At 37.6% G+C, this 20,356-nt stretch overlaps 1 protein-coding gene across 3 annotated transcripts in view; it reads right to left on the bottom strand.

Moving 5' to 3' along the window:
* Nucleotides 1-19,954, bottom strand: part of CTNNB1 (catenin beta 1) — a 44,969-nt gene extending 25,015 nt beyond the window's left edge. For 2 of the 3 annotated variants that reach the window (XM_036759227.1, XM_036759229.1), the window contains exon 1: nt 19,759-19,954. The gene's annotated coding sequence lies outside the window, so the exon portion shown is untranslated. Of the gene's footprint in view, nt 1-2,525; nt 2,550-19,758 lie in introns of those variants that run through there. The other variant, XM_036759228.1, reaches the window with a different exon arrangement.
* Nucleotides 19,955-20,356: the final 402 nt, after the last annotated feature.

Genomic DNA, 20,356 nt, shown 5'->3' with positions numbered 1-20,356 from the left:
GAGCAGCATTCAGAACTGAAAAGGAGAAAGAAAGCAGGAAGTATACATTTGGAGAAGTGTGCAATTCTTTTAGCTATCTCAAGCTATTCCTTGACACAAAAAGCCCACGTAAAACACAAATGTTCTCCAGCTAATACTGGATGGTTACAAATCTTAAAAAGACCACAATCAAAGCTGAAGGTGACCCAAAACAGAAAAACACAAAGCAGACATATGGAGGCTGTGATATTATTTCAATGTGACCTAAACCACACTAAGAAGTGGAATAAAAAGTACTATGTAGGAAATACATGATTAAAAAAGGTGAGCTGTTCATGTAGGGAGAGCAAGAGATAATAGATACAAGGCCTGAATGCTGACCCGGAACTCTTAAGAGTACCAGTAAAAGAGAACAAGAGGAAAATATCCTGCACATTGGGTAGATATCCTAGGGGGAATATGAATAAAACTTTGGAGGGAAGGATGAGTTAGAATTGGTACTAACAGAGGAAACAGCTACATGTTTTAGATTACAGATATACCAAAAATAATAACAAAAATTGTCCATATCTAAAAAAAGATCCGTAAAACCTACTTAATCCAGAATGCAATCAAAATATATAGCAAAAACAGCACCATAACACCTCAACTAACCAGAATACAGATGAAAACAAGGAATCAAAAAAGGGATCCAAAAAAAGGTCAAAAGATGTGACCAAATCTATGCACTGAAATTGATTTTACTCAGAACTACACATATTTTGTCCACAACTGCAAATTCCAAATTGTTTCAAATTAAGGTTTTTTAAACTTGCCTATTGCATACTTGAACCAAAAAAATCTAGACTAGACTGAAATATTTTGTTCATCCTGTAACTAAGCCTTCTTCTTTCATTCTATTAAAGTGGTAATATTCTATATTATATATGATCCAGTTAAGTAAATCATAGAATGATTTGTTAAGGAATTCAATCTAAAGCCTTTGTTTTAATAAATGTAAAGAAAAATAATAAAAGACAAGACATGGGGCAAATCCAACAGACACTGTTGGTATCATACTATCAAAGGTAAAGCACATATACTTCCACTTAATCAATAACTACGAAAAGCAGAAAGTAAATGGTATTATCAGTCCAGAATATAACTTTCTTTTTGGGGGGACGAAGAGAGGGAGTTATTGGAAAATATCTGTTGAGTCAAAACAAAATGTATCAATAAAAAAAGGGTTGGTTTTTTTTTTTTAAATACATACACCTACCTCTAGGGGTATTTTGTTTTTAGAACAATAATGCAAGGTTTCAAGATATTAACTTACAGAATATGATCTTAAATGAAAAGCCATGTGACCTGATAAACTTTAGCAACCTCCAGGGGCCTGTGTCTTTATCTATAAAATAAGAATAATACCTGCAATCCAAATCTAAAAGGATTGTTGTTAGGCCCAAACAAGTATGTTATCTAAAGAAAGCAGTTTGCAAACCTTAAGGTACAGCTCTGAGCTGTTTTCATTAGACACACTACTAGTTTATTTGCAGTCCTAACCATCATATTATATTCTAAGTACATGAAATCTCTACAAAAATCTAGTAAACCCCTATATAACATGTGGCAAATACCCAAGAGAGCAAGCTAATAGCCCCTGTGTTTTTAACTCTGTGTTTTTACTCAAATTTGCTTTTAAAGATAGTCCTTTAAACTTTGAGTTATCATTAAGGTGGTTAGTTTATAAATGTTTTCTAATACTGTAGTCTACTGGGTACAATACATCAAATTCATTTTCTGTGTATTAAGAATGTGTGCATGGTGTCAACTAAAAATTACCTCTATTTGAATGTAAAGAGTTAATGCTTAATCACAAATATATCAATATGCAGAGGTCCCCTCTGTATGACTGCATATGACTGAAAATGGCAACAGGCTGGTCACATACCAAGCATTAGAGACTTTAGTGGAGTAGCACACAAGAACCCTTGAGACAGAAAAAAAAAGTATGGTAGGATTGTAGAAAGAGTACTGATTGGGCATCAAGGAACATGGGTTTCACTTCCAGCCCTGCCACTTAATAGTTGTGTGACAGATCACTTTACCTTTCCTGAGACATATTTGCAAAATATGGAGGGGAAAGGGAAGCCTAAAGGATGCCTAAGGTTCCTTCCAGCTTCAAATCCTATGATCCCAAGAAAGCCTCCTATGCTCTGGGATGAATCTGCTATAAAGAAGACTTATAGTAAAGAATGAAAAAAATACAGCATAAGTATGGAGGAATTATGATCTTTGTCAGCAGAGGGAGTGCCTACATGATGATATCACATAAAATAGAAACTTGTTTGTAATTCTTGTATACTATGCTAAAGATTTACAAAATGAACCCACCAGATAACTCACAGCAATAAACATACAATGGTTATTTCATATCACTAATAAAGCAACATATGACATATACTGAGTAGCATGATACTGTATCACTCAAAAATTCTCAAGCACTTTTTAACTTCCAAATTTGGGCTACCCACTTTTACCAACAAGTGGTAAAACAGACTACTTACTATGTAAGAAGCACTATCCAGGAAGGCTCTTAAAAAAGAACTGCTGCACTAGCTCTATCCTCAGAGATCTGCATGGGAAAACAAGTAAAGAGTTTAATTTACTTTCAAGACCCACTGAGACCAGCTATTTGAGATAAAAATGCTTTAGGGAACTAGGAACCTGTAAGCATTAACTACGACAACTATCATCTAGACGCTCAATATTATGATCTCAATGACCAAATTCTCCAAGGAATTACATTAGATAGCCTGTATATGTCAAGTTCCCTGAAAACAGTGAGGTCAAATGTTGAATTCTTTGACATTTTAAAAATAGTGTCAAGTAGGATAGGTTAGAGGTAGTTTTTCTCCAATAAAGACAGCCACATCCTTTAGTATCCAAGGTCTAGAAAAAACAAGTCATGTACTCCTGGCCCCTTAAATACTTTCAAGTTTCCCTGAAAGCTTGTTCTGTTTGCTCCATAACTCATTTCATTTAGATATACCCTATCTAATTTTGATAACTCCCATGATTCCAAATAACCTATAAAAAATGGAAATGTTCATATAGTCAGTCAAAAAGCATTTATTAAGCACTTATGTACCAGGCACTATGCCAAGCGGTAGAAATGAAAGCAAAGAAAGCAAAGGGGCTCACATTCTAATGGGGGAGATGTGTAAATAACTACAAAGTTATACATACAGACTAGATAGGAGATAATCTCAAAAGGGAAGGCACAGGAGCTGGGGGGAACCCAGAAAGACCTCCTACAGAAAGTTGGATTTGAGCTCAAAGGAAACCAGTAAAATTAAGAGGCTAAGGTTAAGGAGCGATAACATTTTAGGACTGGAGGACAGCCAGAGTGCAAAAGCATTCCATATTCATCCTATAGACAACTGGAAGACTTAACCCTCTAGCACTGACCTCCATCCTTGTCTTTGTACAGGCTGTACTTCATGCCTGAAATATGCAAACCTGTCTCACCTCCACCTCTTAGAATCCCTAGCTTCTTTCAAGTCTCAGCTTGGTTTGATCCCTCAATTGTTTGTATCTCCAACCCAGTAAAATGATAGTAAAAGTTGACATTTATAGAGCACTTAAAACACTTTATGTACATTATCTAATTTAGTCCCCTTAACAACCCTAAGAATAAATACCACAGACGGTATTCCAGTTTACAGACAAGGAAACTGAGGTTCAAGCAGAGACTCATAGATGGGATAAGGAAGCTCCTTAAGGGCACAAACTGTTGCAGTTTTTGGCCTAGTGCCATTTACAATGTTTGAAAGTGTTTGTTGCATGGAATCGACTCTGGAAAAAAAAAAAAAGAAGGGCAGGGAGATGTTCCAGCAGTGTAGATGAAGACCCTCTTCCCTGACACTCCTGACTGGCATATGGAGGTCACTTGACTCTCCCAATGATAAGTGGAGTTTACTGCTCTATACAGATCAGTACCCTTCTCCCATTTACCCTAACTTCTAACATTTCTTTAACAGGTAATAGTCTATTATTAGCCTTCAAAATGCTTACTAGACTCACAATACTTCAAAAATAAAAAATAAGCCTTCATATAAATCTCTTTTCTCTTTGTAAAAAATAACAGACCATTACATAAGGCAATTACAGTAAGCTAAGAAGCCTTTTGTTTTCAAAACGGTAGGTATGATTTCCCTAGGTTGTTCTCAAAAAGAAGTCCAAGGAATCTTCTCAATAAAATAGGGCATGACTTAGGTGCTAGGAAATCTTATTGTACAGATGTGTCTTATTTGCAACTTATATACTAAGCTTTCTTAATTTAGCAAAGATAAATTAAAGGGTTATGGATGAAACATTTTCCTTCTCTAAGTAGAGAGGTAGGGGCCTGCAGGGGCATAAGGTTGTATATGCGGCAAGACTCAGGTATTTGGTTAGGTTGCCTGTTTCATTACAAGGAAGGCTATCGGGAAATGAATTTGGTTTTAAAAAGGTACCAATAAAACTTTTTAAAAATAAAATGTGTATCACGTTATGAAAGAATCCTTTATTTTGCAGAAATATTTTCTATAAAATATTCTGGTTTTTGTACAACTTTTCAGGAAAAACATATCTACGGCACAAATCAAAATACTCTCACAGAGAACTGACTTTAGTGCTATTTATTATAAAGCTTCTCTCAAGACACCCTTCTTTCATGTATCATGGGTAGTCTATAAGTATTACCGTTGCTTGGTTAGTAGTCAGTTCCTAGTAACACTCCATTCATATAGCATGCAAATGAAGTTTTTGGGGCCACATTTAATTCAAACTGCTTTCCGAGTGACATCTGCCAACTTTCACAGTCTCATATTAACTTTTACACTCAATCCTATCACAATGTAACCAGTAGCCCTATGATTCTACTATAAGGCTGTTCTTTCCATGCCTGTATATTTGCTATTTCTTACTCTTTTTCATAGTCTGTGATTCTATATGACCCAAGACTCAATACTCTCCAAATTACACAAGCCTCTACAATTCTTACACCCTACACAAGATAAATTTTATGATCCTTAATAGCAAAAATATGTATAAGCTAACTTGAGCATCTTTTTTAACTTTGTACTCCACCCACTCCTATAAAAAAAGTGATTCCAGACAGGAGATAAATTTTACAGAGCAAGAGACCTAAGCTTCAATTTCAATAATTAAGAAACAACAACTATAAAACCTGACTTCCTAGGAATAGTGCCTTGCTCAGAATAACTATGAATAGAATTTATATGGAAAGTTTCTAGCTTTATTTCTAAACAAACTGTTGTATAAGTGAAGTTAGACATGACTGCATTCTTTCAGTGGCTGTGAAAGATAGTTGCCTACGTCAGCACTTTTCTACATTGCAGTGAAATGGAACTCCATTTGGAAGTCTGCAGTTAATTTTCTCCAACACTCTAGTGCCTCCTCCCTTATACATATGGAATTCATCTACAGAAAACTTCAAAGACAAGCAGTTTTACTACACCCTTACCTCCTCAAACCACTGGATTACATTCCGACTCCTATCCCTTTAATGCAAGGGTACAGCTCAAAAGCAGTTACAATTCTGAACCAGTTTACTTGGTGTTAAATAAACCTTTGGGCAGTCTGCAATAATTATGTCTTCAATAAAAAAGAACATCAACTGACATTTCCAGCAAGCTTCACTACAATGTTAATCATCTAACACTCATACACAGATAGTATAAAGCTCAACATTCTTCCATGGCTCATAGTATTTTAAGAGGTGTTAACTAATACATTTCAAGGGATTTTATTAAAACCTAATCTGAATGCTTTTTTCACACCTTTCACCTCTTGTCTGAGCTCTAATTGTGTATACTCTTCAACAGATAGATAAATATTTAGTAGAACTACCCTCAGAACATTTAAATCTTGGGTTTACATGTGCAATAACTTCATTAGGCCTCTTCCACTGGTCACCAATTAGTTGCCAGTGCTAAATAAATCTTTTTTTCTACCTAAGAGGTACGACTAACAACTCCCTAATTCTTCTAAATTATTTTAAGCTTCTCAAAAACTCAAACATTTAATTCCTCCACCATATTAAATAGTACTTTGCACGTGATGAATGAAAGATGAGAGTCCATTCCTTCCCCGAGAAACCCACTTTGCTCTACAAAGTAAAAAATTTGTGGTGACAACTATAATTACACAGTTGGGCTCTCTACGAAACACTGTTCGTCACCAGATTATTCTCTTGTCCTTATTTCTTAAATTACTGTTTCAGTTTCTAGGAAAAGTGATAACTAAGTTTACATCTAGTTCACAAACTATATCTAGTTCAAGAGATCAAATCTACAAAACACTTGTTTTACCTAGTACTCCTCATTGTGCTTGATGCAGGAGATAGAAAGATAGAGGCAGAAATTAGTCTAATTTCAAAGAGTATAAAACTGAATTGGGGAGGCGAAATAGAGCACACCTTGGCTCATACATACAGTCTATTTCTGAATGGCTAGCTCCCTTAGGGAGGGCCTTACTTAGCAGCTACTGGGTAATATCTTGGCCAAAACCTCTGGTCCTCAAGAACTCATTTTTAGGTATGTCACTTTTGTTCAGTTATGTAGCATCCACCTATTCTAACTGTATTTAAATTTAAATGTGACTGCTTTCAATAGGCTGGTTAAGTATATAAAACACTTAGGAGGACTGCTTCTCAGCTTCCCTCCAAAGGTACTTTCTGAACTACAAAGCAGAAAACAGGTCCCTTTATCTTGCTCAGGACCCTGGGATAAGTAACTTCTCACCCTACTAGGCAAACTAGACCTTACTTCCTGCTCAGTTCTCACATCTTCATTTCAGTGCACTTTTAGCTCTCCTGTAAAGAAGTCTAACCAGCTCCTCTGATTCAAAGAGTTATATAACAGGCCCTAAAATTTATGTCAAAAACAATATACCCTTTGATACACCTAATTCTCATTCTGCCAATTCACAGAAGAGGCTATGTTGCAATAATTTCTTTTGTAAAGCAACCAGTAACATACTTAATCATAAATATGCAAACAATTTTTAGAGTGATCTTAAGTCTAAAATACCAATCAGCAAATAGTTATTAAGCACTCACCTTGTGCCAGACATTGTGCTATACGCTGGTTAAAAAGAAAAACATTCACTGCTCTATACTTTATTTTACTTTTGTTTGACGAATTTAATTCTTTCCATTTTGACTATAAGGCTCTCTTAAACTTTGGAAAATAATATCGTAAGCTAAATATTTTCAACTACCAGTTTGAATCATGAAAAGGTATATACTTGAGTTGGATTATTGTAGCTTTTCTTTTATATGGGAGGGAGGCAGAAAGGCAGGGGGAGGAAGAGAGAGGGAAATCACCATTCAAAGTAAAAAAAGAATCTTCCAAAGCCCCAAAATGTATACAGTATGACTTATAAGAAATCATATTAATTTTAGGGTATGCATTATGGATCAAATTTTATTCACTTAGAGTCACTTTTTATGAAACAACATCCGATAAAACACAAACTATTTCTATGACCAAATATTTAAATGTCATTAAGTTTTTAAAGCCAAATTCATTTTTAAAAAAATACAAGGCAGGAAATAAAATAATGACGATTGCTTTAGGGCAAAGACAGTGAAATTAGCCTTTGACTTAATTTCATTAGGCACACAAGGGAAACTGTAAGGGAGTGTGAAATTGCATTTTTGACATCATAAGCATGAAGACAGGTATTGAACCTGTGATTTCACTGTTACCAGAACTCCTTGAAAGGAAGGTTCAGTACCTGTTCTGCAACTTATAGCCTGAGAGTTGCCCAGAGGATCAAAGCGCTTTCCAGAAGCAGGACTTCTGATCTTCCAGACCAGCTCTAGCCATTGTGTAACACTGCTTGCCTCTCAAATGATAGGGACATAGAACATATAATCAAGAGTTTGAATAAACAACCAAGGGCCACAAGTTGGTAATGTTACCATGTGCCCACACGACTCTCTCAGCGCATTGCTGTTGTTCTATGACTAACTAGATTTGTTTTCTCTATCTTTTAATTAACCCTAACATAAAACTACAACTACAACTTTCTATAGTAGAGAAGTACTAGAAACAAAGTAGATGCCCATCAACTGAGAAACAGTTAAACAAGTTGTGATCTATGAATATAATGGAATACTACTGTACTGTGAAAAAACAATGACTCAAGAAAAACATGGGAAGACTTATAATAAAGCAAGCAGAAGTAGGAAAACAATGCACACAATGACGATAACAGGAAGATCAAAACTGAAAGCTATGAAATAATAATGACTAAGCTTAGGGCTAGCTAGGTGGTGCAATAGATTGTTAGGCCTCAAGTTAGGAAGACCCAAGGTAAAATTTGGCCTCAGACACTTACTATCTGTGTGACCCTAGGAAAGTCATTTGAACAATATCTCAGAAATGCGAATAACAACAGCACCTATCTTCCAGGGTTGTTATAAGGACCAAATGAGATACTATTTGTAACATACTTAGCAGCACAGTGCATGGCATATAGTAGATGTCTAATAAACATTTCTTTCCTTTCTTAACACCAAAGAAGGGCTTTGAGGAGTCACCCCACTCCTTCTTTGCAGAAAAGGGAGACTATGAATGGAGAACAGCATATATTGTCAATTAATTTTGTTAAACTGAGTTTTCCTTTCTTTTTTATTCTCTGTTATAATGAATAAATCTCTAGGAAGGATGGAGGAAAGGATACATTGTGAAACGTAAATAATTTAATATATACCAATTAAAATGCATTTTAAAACCCTAAAGCTGTTTCCATCTGGTAGTTCTTCCAATTTTACTCTTAAAAATTATTTTAATATGTAAGTCTTAAATCTTTCTTAGAAGTAGGGTGGGTATGAGCCTTAAATAAAAGAGGTTTGTCACGTTAGGTTTTAAATAATTTCGTGTTACCTGTTCATCTAAAATTTTTTAAACCAACTTTTTAAAAGAGAAAAATGTTAAGATATATAGGAAGGGCTACAGAAAATAAGTTCTACCAATCTTTTCTTTAAAAATCCTTTTGTACAGAATTATTAACTTGATATTTAAGCTCACTCAAGTTAAAACTTAAATGGTATCTTTCCCAAGTGACTGAACTTTGTGATACTGATTTTTGTATCTAGAAATTGCTCCTGCTATTTGCAAATGAAGTCTTTCTCCAGTCCTTTTGCTGCAGGATAGTTATCTTATAAATATAAATATTGGGTTATCAAAGCCTTTCACAACTCCAAAATTCTGTGAAATTATTCCTCCACAAATTAATATGTGAAGAATTTTCATAGAAGCCAGTGTGGAGGTTACTTCCTGATCTTTATCTTGGATGGGTTACTTTAGATACTGCTCACTTATGCTCAAGATCTTTAAAAAAAAGCTTAAGGTTTCAAAAATATTACTCTTATTTACTTGTTTAAAATTGCACTAAACTCCAGCTAGCATAGGACCAACAATCCCCCTAAAAGGCTTAAACACTGGCTAATTGTTAAAAATTAGAAACCTCTAAGCAAAATAGTAGATATAAAATAATAATGCCATCAGGAGATTTGGTCTCTAGTCTCAGCTTTGCCACTAACTAGAAGACTTTGGGTAAATGACTTCACATCTCTGGACTTCAGATTTGGGATGTATAAAAATGAGGCAAGTAGACTAGATATTCTCTAAAATTATGTTCGGTTCTAAAATTCTGTGAGTCCATGATTCATTGATGTCTTGAAATAAATCTACCTTTAAAGGTATCAAAAATTAGTTTCTCAAAAATTTTTAATGTTCAATTCCAATTACAAAGCTTTTTATGATTTGTTAAGCATAGAATACACAATATTACAAGATTAAGCTAAGGTAGTTTTGTCTAACAATGCCTGGTACTCGATGACAATGTCCCACAATCTTATATAGTATGTAACAACCCATGTCTCCTAGAGTTAGCAAATCATCCTAAGCAGCAGTATTTATATTATCTTTTATGTTGTGATGAGAAAGAGCAGTGTAGATCATGAAAAATGTGTAACAAGAATGCAATATTTTTATTTTCAAAAAAAGCTGCTGTTTAGTGAAAACAGAAAGTTGTGATTTTTTATACTATTTCCTAAAATACAAAAGTGGTATCATTAATACTATAGTAAGCAAGCTCACTAAATTGACTGAAATAGATAACTATCTTCAAAGTTTCCAAAGTTAAGCTAAAATATCTAAAGTCTATGAAGTGTACCTTGTTATTTTATCAGTTATCTGCTATTCTTAGCTGCTTTTGGAATAGAAATGGAAATTAAAATGAAAGCAACTTGTTCCCTTGTTACTTTCCCTTGAACGAATTCTTACCCCAACCTTGCCAAAAAAAATAAAATAAAATAAGGTAAACAGCAAGCCTAAGATTTCCAACACCGCTTTCAATTAGAAATTCTAGGGGCATGTCAACTTATGTAATACACAGTACACTGCAGCCTTACTATTCAGAATAAGGACAGTTTGGTAGGTTACGAATAATTGTTAAAGTAGCACTGTGCTTTGTAAATAGTGGATCCAGAAAAAAATTGTGCTTAATTGGTTTTATTTTTAAAATGCTGTAATAGGATGCCCCACAGAGGTGCCGTAGGCCAGTGGTGTCAAACTCAAATAGAAACAGGGGCCACTAAACAATATATAAGGATCCCCATGGGCCACATAGTTTTAAAATATGAATCTATGTTTTATTATATTCTTATTTTGTTAAATATTTCCCGATTACATTTTAATGTGGTTTGGGTTGCATTTTGGAGCGTTTGGGCCATATGTGGCCCATGGTGTTTGACACTCTGCCATGGACCAACTATCTGGCCAACATTTCACCTCTATAGTCCCTTCTAGCTCCAATCCATCTTCAATTAGCAAAATGGTTGGCAAGCAAATTAATGTTGATAAAAATACCTGAGAAACACAGTGTAAAAATACTTTCCAGTAATATTGTTTATATCATTGATTTCTTAAATTTTAAAGAAAGAAAAACAAATGATGTGGGGAGAAATTGAGGAGATAGTCTAGGTAAAAATTGGCAGGATCCATGGCATATCTTAGGAGAGGGATAGTATTTGCAACCCTAATGATTTATTGAATTCTGAGATAAAAAGATAAATATAAATATATGTAGAGCTATTCATTCCAATGGAGCACACTGAGTAGTAACCATTTTAAGTATCTTTCACACAGTCTGTGTCCACTTCAAAGACTAAAATTCAAGTGGTTCATGTAGTCTTGAAATTGTTTTTAAAAGATACTGAGAATATAAATAGGATTTTAGAACAGGTTGCAAAGAGAGCACTGGATACCCACAACCAAATACCACCCCAAGTTATCTTCCCCCTTGCCCCTGAATCATATATCTATACCATTAGATCAAGATAAATTATCATATGAAACTATACTGGCACACAAAAAAGACTGCCACAACTGAGAAGCAAAGAAGTGATATGACATATACAAAAACAAATACTTGCTGACTGAACAGCTTCTTCTATTTAGGAAAAACATTATAACAAATTCTCATAAGAAGAAATCTAAGTCTCCAACAGGTAATGTTAATACATTTTAGGAGGACTTAATTTAAGCTCAATTCAAGTACAAAGCCATTTGTACCGAGTTCTTATAATTAAGGTCCAGCACACAAATTTAAGAGATTTATTTTTGGAATGTATGAGAGGCAGTGTAGTGAGGTAGAAACCGCTTCAAAGCCAGGAAGATGGCTTTCGGAGACATTCAGTCTCTCAGTGTACATGGTGAACTAAAACTTTATGCTGCAGAGAAGGTGCAGACATGCAATGGTCTAAGTTTCCTCATCGGAGTCCTCTACACCAGTGAAATCACAAGTACAGTCCCTATTCCTATAATACACAATTGCTACAATAGTAAACATTTTGGTTATATAGTAATAGGCCAGCCACAAATTATGGACTAAAAGAAGCTCAATGTGGGAGCAGCATTATTTCTTCAAAGGCTGTACAAAAAAGTAATACAGCATAACTTCAGAATGTTTTCTACAAATTTTTCAACTCACTCTACCAATACAAGTCAATGGTTCTGCAATTTACAAGCTTAAAACTGCCCTGTGGTCACACATCCATTTTGTGCCAAAGCAAGAATAGCTCTCTAGCCACTAGGCCATACCACCTTTCGAAAGTATGACTGGTGAGAAAAGGATTTAATTTCCCTTTCTTTCTACCTACCTTCCTAGGCCACCACAATCCAACCTGAAGAAAATATCAAGGTGATCACTTTATATTCACGACGAACCTAGATTTAAGTCTGCGAACAAGAACTGCTATATCTCTTACTTGTAAGGTTCCCACATCACCTTAACTCTGCCTTCTTATTCTTACTACACACAAAAATTATGCTGAAGAAAATAAGATGAGACAATACACGTTAGCAAATAACTACTGACTCTGTGCCTATAAAGAAATAACATCTATTTGGCATGGTTTGTAAAAACAGTCTTATTTTATATATATATGGACATACACTATTATGGTCAAACTGTTCATCAAGTAGGATTTATAGATAATACATATTCATACAATGAAGACCCTACTAATCATAAAATACCAGTTTTCAAACTTTTTGGTCTCAAGATCCTTTACACGCTTAAAAATTCTAGAGGACCACAAAGAGCTTTTGTTTATGTGGGTTATCTCAATCAGTATTTACTATATTAGAAATTAACATATTATTATTATGAAAATACTTTTTGACCTCATGGACCCTTGTGAAACGGTCTCGGGGACCCCTTGGGAGGGAAGGGGGCAGTCTCTGGATCACACTCAGAACTGGTGATATAAAACATCAGCAGACAGAATGCCAAGCCTGGAGTCAGGAAGCCTCATTTTCCTGAGTTCAAATCTGGCTCCAAACACTTAGTAGCTGAGTGACTCTGAAAACCCCAAAAGGAGTCAGAGAGTGGGACAACTTAAAATGACTGAACAACAACAAAAGCTTAAGAAGATGTTATAAGTTACCTTTGACCAATAAGCCTTAAGAAAATCCTAAAAGGTAGATAAAAAAGGTTCTATGTTTATTAAATGTTTAATGCTGGACTCCAGAAACTCAAAACAGGATTCTTTGCATGAGAATATAAATTTCTTAAAGGTAGGGACTATTTCATTGTTATCAGAATATTCCTAACACCTAGCACAGGGTAAGCAATTAATGTTAAATTTACTAGAACAGGATTTGGAATCTAAAGACTTGAATTTCAGTCTCCACTGTTTAATAACAAATCTGAGATATATGTCACTTCCCTTCTGAGTCTGTTTCTTCGTTTGTTGAATGGAAACAACACAAAGTCATTATAAGAAAAGCACTTCAAATATAAAGTATTTTAGAAGTACAGTTTACATAAAATGTTATTTGTCCTTAGTCCTCAAAGAGGACCATGACATCAAGGAGGTGATGCCACGACTTGCAAGTGAATTGGATTTAAGTGAGGGAGAGCTGTGCAAAGTTACCAGCCCCACTCTCTCCTTCACAGGCATATGGGTCCAGTAGCAAGACATACAGCTTACATAAAACCATTGTTGGGCTAATTTCAAGCTACCTGTTCATTAAAAACATTTCACCAGATGTTACTATACTATTTTCACAGGTATGCTCCCCCAATAAAATAAGACAAAAGGGGCTAAAATCCACCTTAAGGAGCATTAAGTAGAGTAAGTAGTGGTACACACCTCAAAAGAACATTTTCAATGGGTTTATACTTAGGCACAGTTTAAATTTAAATGACTCCACAAATATAGACTTTGCTGTTAAATTACTTGACAATGTGGAAGTCTGATACATTTTAATCTAATCCAAAAAAAGCAGGTTAATTTAAACAAACCTTTAATTTTGCTAGCTAATGATTGTTTTGAATGTAATTTACAAAAATAAAATGTTTAATAGGAGCCGCATGAAATTTGACACAGGAAACTAGAGAAATATTAAAAAAAATTACTTTAAAAACAAAATATAACTAAAATAAAACAGGGACATAGATCATTTTCCACAGTATTAGGAACTGAGGTGCCATAGCTTATTTATAACTGTTTCAACTAGCTCTAGGTGTCCTACCTACTTCTTAACATGCATTGCAATTTTTTTAGTCAAATGTAATTTTACTTGAGCTTCTTTTGGGTTTTTAATCATGCTGAGTATCCTATTGTGCAACTGATTTTGTACAAACTGACCTATTAGCTTTTGGGAATATTTTAATATTGAATGTGTAATTAATTCAAGCATTTTACATGATTTTTCTTTCCAAAAATATTGTACTTAGGGTTGAAGACTAAGCTATACTAAAGGAGAGTTGTCTATTCTATTGAGTAATCTGAGTAAAAACTTCCTATTCTTATCTACATAGATCTTCTTTTTCCAAACACTGATTGTAGAGAAGCAATATTGATAGTGTCTAAATGAGTTTTAACACCTCAGCTACCAGGAACTCATAATACATGGAAATATTTAGAGTAGGAAGTTTCACAGTACTAACATTTTGGTCTAAAGAAAAGTAACAGCTACTCCCACAGGATACAAATTAAAATGCTTAACAAAGTCAGATTTTAAGTGAATAACTTTTACAGATTTCAATTTAGTTTGTTGATAGGACCTCAGTGGTAGAAAGGTTCATGACAAACCAGGTTATTCAATACCTACCTTTATAGAAATAGGTATTATTCTGGCCACTGGAGGGCACCCACATTGACCAATAAACATAATACTCTCAACTTTACAGCAACCTGAATGACAGGAAAGGAGAAGGGCCCTCACACAGCGACATAAAAATTCCAACATATACAATTAGCCTACTTGAAATAAATATGACAATATGCTTAAAAGATCTGACACTGAATTTTCTATCCCTCCTTAGAGACTATGGTCCTAATAAAATTAATCTCTCCAACAACATTTCCCCCCTCTTCTTAAAGGATGAGGATAAACAGTAAAACAAAGATGACAGATGAAATGGTATTAAGTCTCTTAGGACTATAAAAACTCTAATGCAATCTGGCCTGCTAAGCAACAAAAAAAAATTTCCTTATAAAACAACATTTATATTTCTAAATGCAGTGACAACTATGATGGTTGTTCTCAATTTCATAAAGTTTTTCTGTCAGGGGTCGGGGGCAAAGCTTTAAAATCACTCCTGCAGTTCTGAGCTAAGAAAAAGCTTTGTTCAAAACAAAGTGTATTCCAGTTCAATTAAGTTATTCTCAGAATTCAAACAATGAATAATTAAAAAACTAAAATAGTCTGAGAACAACCCCTTCCCATCAAGGGAAATACAAAGGAATAGAAAGTTGTTTAAGCAAATAATTAGTAACTAGTTACTTTGCTCACATTTGCATCTACAAGATGAGAAGCAGCCTAGAGACTTCAGGAAAACAACTATGTAAATAAAACTGAATTAAAAAACTGTTACAGTTGTCTGCTATAAGACAGGTGGCTAGTATTTTATTAGGGGTCATTTAACTTCTATATACAATTACATCTTGTTACAAAAGACAATTTTTATTAGACACAGTAACATTTTACTATCGGTTACTGTAGAAAGTTACTTAAACCTGATAAACCAATTCTTGTCTTCCAACAAAAAGCTTTTTTGTGGGTCCACATTTTATCAAGTTTATACTTAACTTAAAATGAAATTCAGAAAGCAATTTAGTTGGGCTCCATTAGCTTGTGGCTACAGCAGTCTTCTCCCTTCTCTAGTCAAATACACAAAGCACAAATTTAATTTTACTCCTTCAATGAATACCAGCAACAAGTACTATCTCTAAAACATACTGATGGAACATAAGACAGATTTTGGAAAATGTGTTACTGGATTTCAATATGCCTGATTGGTTTTCAAAAAACAATTTCAATTATACTAGCACATTTATATTCCTAAATGTAACATAAGTGCCCCTACCTATTCTTAAATTCATTAGGCTGTCCTGTCTGGAGGCTTTAAACGTACTATTTGCGAACTGTATAATAATGGTCATTGTCAAACCCCTACAAATTTGATATCATTAGCCTTCTACTCACAACCTTTCACCTGCCTCCTAGCTTCCTAATTCACCTTAAATCACCACCAGGCACAGGCAAGAGCACGAATGTTTGAGGAGGTCCCACAGTTTATTATTCCCATGCCAGTAACAGCTGTTTAGCAGTAGGAGCTGAGTTCTCATACTTTCAACAAAATATTCATTCAAAAAATTAAGTACCTACTGAGTGCAGATACTAGGAAGAAACAAACTAAATATAGCAATCAATGCTCTCAAGGAACTTACTGTCTAATGGGTATGACACACCCAAATACAAAATTGATTATGATCTTGTCTAAGAAAAAGGTTTAAGGGAAAGATATCACCTCCAAGTATTGGGGGTAGAGGCGGGGAGGCAGGGACAGAAGGGAATCAAGGTTCTGAGAGGCAGCTCCAAATAACAAAAATGTCTTGAACTTAATTTTAAGTACACAGTCCTGGACTTTTAAGTCAGGAGAACCCTGGTTTCAATTGGGGTTCTGACATGGGATTCGATTGGGGTTCTTAAACTGCAAAATAACATAAAATACCTTTAACAATCTAATAAGGTAGGAACTATGTAAAAACAGTGCTTTACAAAATCCTAACTGTATATCTTGGAGGACATATTTCTACTAGGTCTCTAGCTCAATGTAAGCTCCCTGAAGGCAGGGACATTGTCATCATATCCCATGCTATGCACATGTTCTACACATAATACCTGTTCAGCGTTTGTGGGATTAAGTACTGTAACACAGCCAGTGTATGTTAAGCAGGAGATTGTACAACTGGAGGCATTCCCAAGCATAGAGAACAAGACCAAAGATGAAGTGAGAAGAGGAACTACAATGTAAACCTTAACAGAGTCATGTTGGTGGCTTCCACTTGGGGCCCACTAATACCTCACTGTGACATGGAGGGCACCAAGTAAGAAAGGCAGTATCTTTAATTCTTAGGCATCAAATCATCAGAAAATGACCAGATAAAAAAAATTTGGGGGAGGGGGAGCAACTAAGGTGAGCAGAGAAGTAAAAGCAACCCACATGTACAGAAGGGGTTACAATCTGTCAAGAGTTCCCACAACAATGAAATCACAATTTTTAAATATCATCTTTGTACAAAATATTTATCTATATAACTCTAGGCTCCCAAATATTAATAACTGCTTTGTTGAACCTTGTTAGTCCCTTAATTAAGACTCTTTAAGAAGCTGAGTTGGTCTTCTCTACAAAGTAGCAAAATGACTAGTCATTTATGGTCCTTTATGAGGATTTCAAATCTTAAATTTACTTCTCAAAACTTTCAGATTTAAGCAGCTTCTACATTTAACGTTCAGAAAATACATGTAACTTCAAACTTTTAAAAGTTCCTCAATGAGACTATTGCAATAATAGCCTTGGAGCTTTATTCTGCCTGGTTGTACAAATCAATCACGTCAGAAATAAATGATCTAACACAGAGATTCTTAACCTACGGTCTATAAACTTTTTTTTTGGTAGTATTCTGATAAGTGTATTTCAATAACTAGTTTCCTATGTAATCTTACATACTTTATGCATTAAAAACATTGTGAAAGGCTATCCATAGGCTACAACAAACTGTCAAAGGGGTCCATGATACACACAAAAATTAAGAAGCCCTGGTCTAATTTATTATGGAGTCTCAAAGAAATGGGAATAGAAACACCAGTCGCTAAACCTGTGGGGGGCAATTTCTGCTTTAAAATATTGTATCAAAAGATTTATTATTCTAAAGTAAAAATTAAGTCTTACTCAAGTACAAATGTAATTAATTCCTTAATTCAAGCAACCAGTAGACTGCACCGTAACATAGTGGCCATCACAACATACACAATAAGCTTTTTCAGTGAAGTTGTGGCAAAGAACTTGAAGACACCTGGAAATCATCAAACCTTACCAACGACTGTAACTAAAAAGGATTAATTAAGTGGTATCTTAAATCATAAGTCTACATATAAAAGAACTTCACTGGACTAAATTTGAAAACTCGTTGCTTTTGACTAAAACCGTCTCAAAGAAACCCTCAAGTACCCAAGTTTATGTCTAGTCTACAAAGCTCTTATTTCACTAAAACCACTCCTAGATTTCCTTTTGCCGACCTCCGCATACCAGCAGCGAGCCTCTCACTCCATGCACCACTCACATACTTTGGGGGAGGGGAGACAGATGTCTGTAAAATACAAAGTAGGGAACAATGCATATTTCAAGTGAGAAGAAACCAAAGGAAACCATTACACAGAAATGCAAAGCGTTTCAAGCTGGAGAAAAATGTTAAGTATATAGCTGATACATAGAGACTATTGTGGGAACTTCCTTCCCAAATCCCTTTCGAAACAGTCTCTACCCTAGACAAAACACTGAAGGAAGTTGCCTTGTATCAAGTTTCGCTTGGTCAATTTAGTAGCGAAAAGAAATTCAACTCACCACATAAAAGCTTGAAAAGTTTAGTAGTTACTGTAAGGGCGTAAAAGAAGTCCCTAAATCAGTTAGGAAACAAAATACAGTCACGAACCCTAATAGTAGATAGATTTCAGATTCTATTTGATTTAAACCAGTCGGGTAGTCCCCAAGTAAGCAAATCCTAAATAAATCTCGGCTGTTTCTGAATTTGGCTCAGATTAAAAGTTGCTTGGTTTTCATCTTCCAGTGCCAGATGTAGCAGAAAAAGCATCTCCGGTAGGAGTGCTGCTCAAATCCACGTAGTAAAGAGACCACAGAGGATATTATTCTTAAAAAAAAAAAATCTTCCCCTCGGTCCTGTAAAGGAAATACAGACCTGAAGCGAAAACCACTTCTCATATCCCAACACTAACCAAAAGAACTAGGCTGTTCTCCCTTCCCCACCGACTGCCAGCAAACAGGAACCCCGCAAACTAGGCTGAAAGTACACGGTTCTCAGAACTATGAATCCTTCTAGAAGAGCGGAATCTCCACCTTCCCCAGCGTGCGCTGCAAGAGCCGAGGCTCGATCCAGAGGCTGCATCCCCCACCCCAAAGTGCTCCACCGATTGAAAGCCCCCGCACGATCCCCTACTCAGACACCCTACCCTCCCACTTCTCAGCAACGTCGGACTCCCCTTGCCGTGGAGCGCCCCTCTTCTCTAGAAGCCCCTGCCCCCCTTGCTGCGCTCCCTCCTCTAAAGGCCCCTGCCCCCGAGAGCGCGCCCCCTCCTCTAGAGGCCCCTGCCCCATAGTGTGCCTCGCTCCTCTAGAAGCTCCTGTCCCCTTGCTGCATCCCTCCTCCAGAAGCCCCCTTGCCCCCCCAGAGCGCGCCCCCTCCTCTAGAAGCCCCTGCCCCATACTGTGCCTTGCTCCTCTAGAAGCCCCTGCCCCCACGATACGCCCCCTCCTTTAGAAGCTCCTGCCCCCCACGACATACCCCTCTCTTCCAGAAGTCCCTGCCCCCTCCCCCTCCCCGCGGAGCGCCTGGCCCACCAGCGAGGGGAGGCTGACCACCCCCGGCCCGGGCCCCAAAGCTCCCTCCCTGCCCCGGCGGGCCGCGGCCCCGCTCCCCAGAGGCGGGCAGCCCCATCCATGCGCCCCCCGCCGGGGCCAGGGCCGTGCCGCCGTAGCCTCCCGAGCCGGGCCGGGCCGAGCCGGGTCGGGCCCACCAGCCACCCCACCCCGCCCCGCCGCCCGTCCCTCCCTCCGTCCCTCCCTCCCACTCGGGGCTCGCGCCGCCGAGGAAGTTTCGCTCCGGAGAGCGAGCGAGCGCCCAAGCACCTCAAGGGAACGGCCGCCGCCCGCCGCCGGGGTCCTGTCGCCTCCGGGCTCCGGCTGCTGCCCCGCCGCGACCCGCTCCGCTCGCTCGACGCCGCCGAGAGCCGCCTCAACGCCAGCGCCCTCCGCCTTCCGCCTCCGCCGGCTCCCTTCCCCGGGATCCTCCTCCTACCACGGACCGAGAGGCTTAAAATGGCGCCGCACAAGGAGCTCTTATACGGCGCGCAGGACACCGTGTATCCTGCCGCCGAGGCCGCAGCAGCCGCCGGCGCCGCGCGGAGCGTTCCACCGCGCGGGGGAGGGAGCGGGGGAGGGGCGGGGACCGGAGACGGGGAAAATAGTCCCCACGTCCTGCCGCGGCGGAGCCAGCCAGGAGGCGGCCGAGAGGTGCTAGTGCCGGGGATGCCCGCGGGGCCCGGGGACGGCCGCCTCGGGGCTACCCACACCCCGGGCTCCGTGCGGCGGCGGGTGGGGGCGGCGGAGGCCGCGGTCCTGCGAAGCGTAGCCCACAGCGTGGGGGTGCAATGATCTGGGGAAGGGGCGGGGGTGTGATGAGGCCCAGAGCCTGCTCTTCGCGAGGTGGGAGCCCGAGACTAGTTCC

This window comes from Trichosurus vulpecula, chromosome 5 (assembly GCF_011100635.1).
Source record: "Trichosurus vulpecula isolate mTriVul1 chromosome 5, mTriVul1.pri, whole genome shotgun sequence".
NCBI classification, from domain to species: Eukaryota; Metazoa; Chordata; class Mammalia; order Diprotodontia; family Phalangeridae; genus Trichosurus; species Trichosurus vulpecula.
Note: the sequence above shows the minus strand (reverse complement) of the source record. Positions and strands in the feature narration are given on the sequence as shown.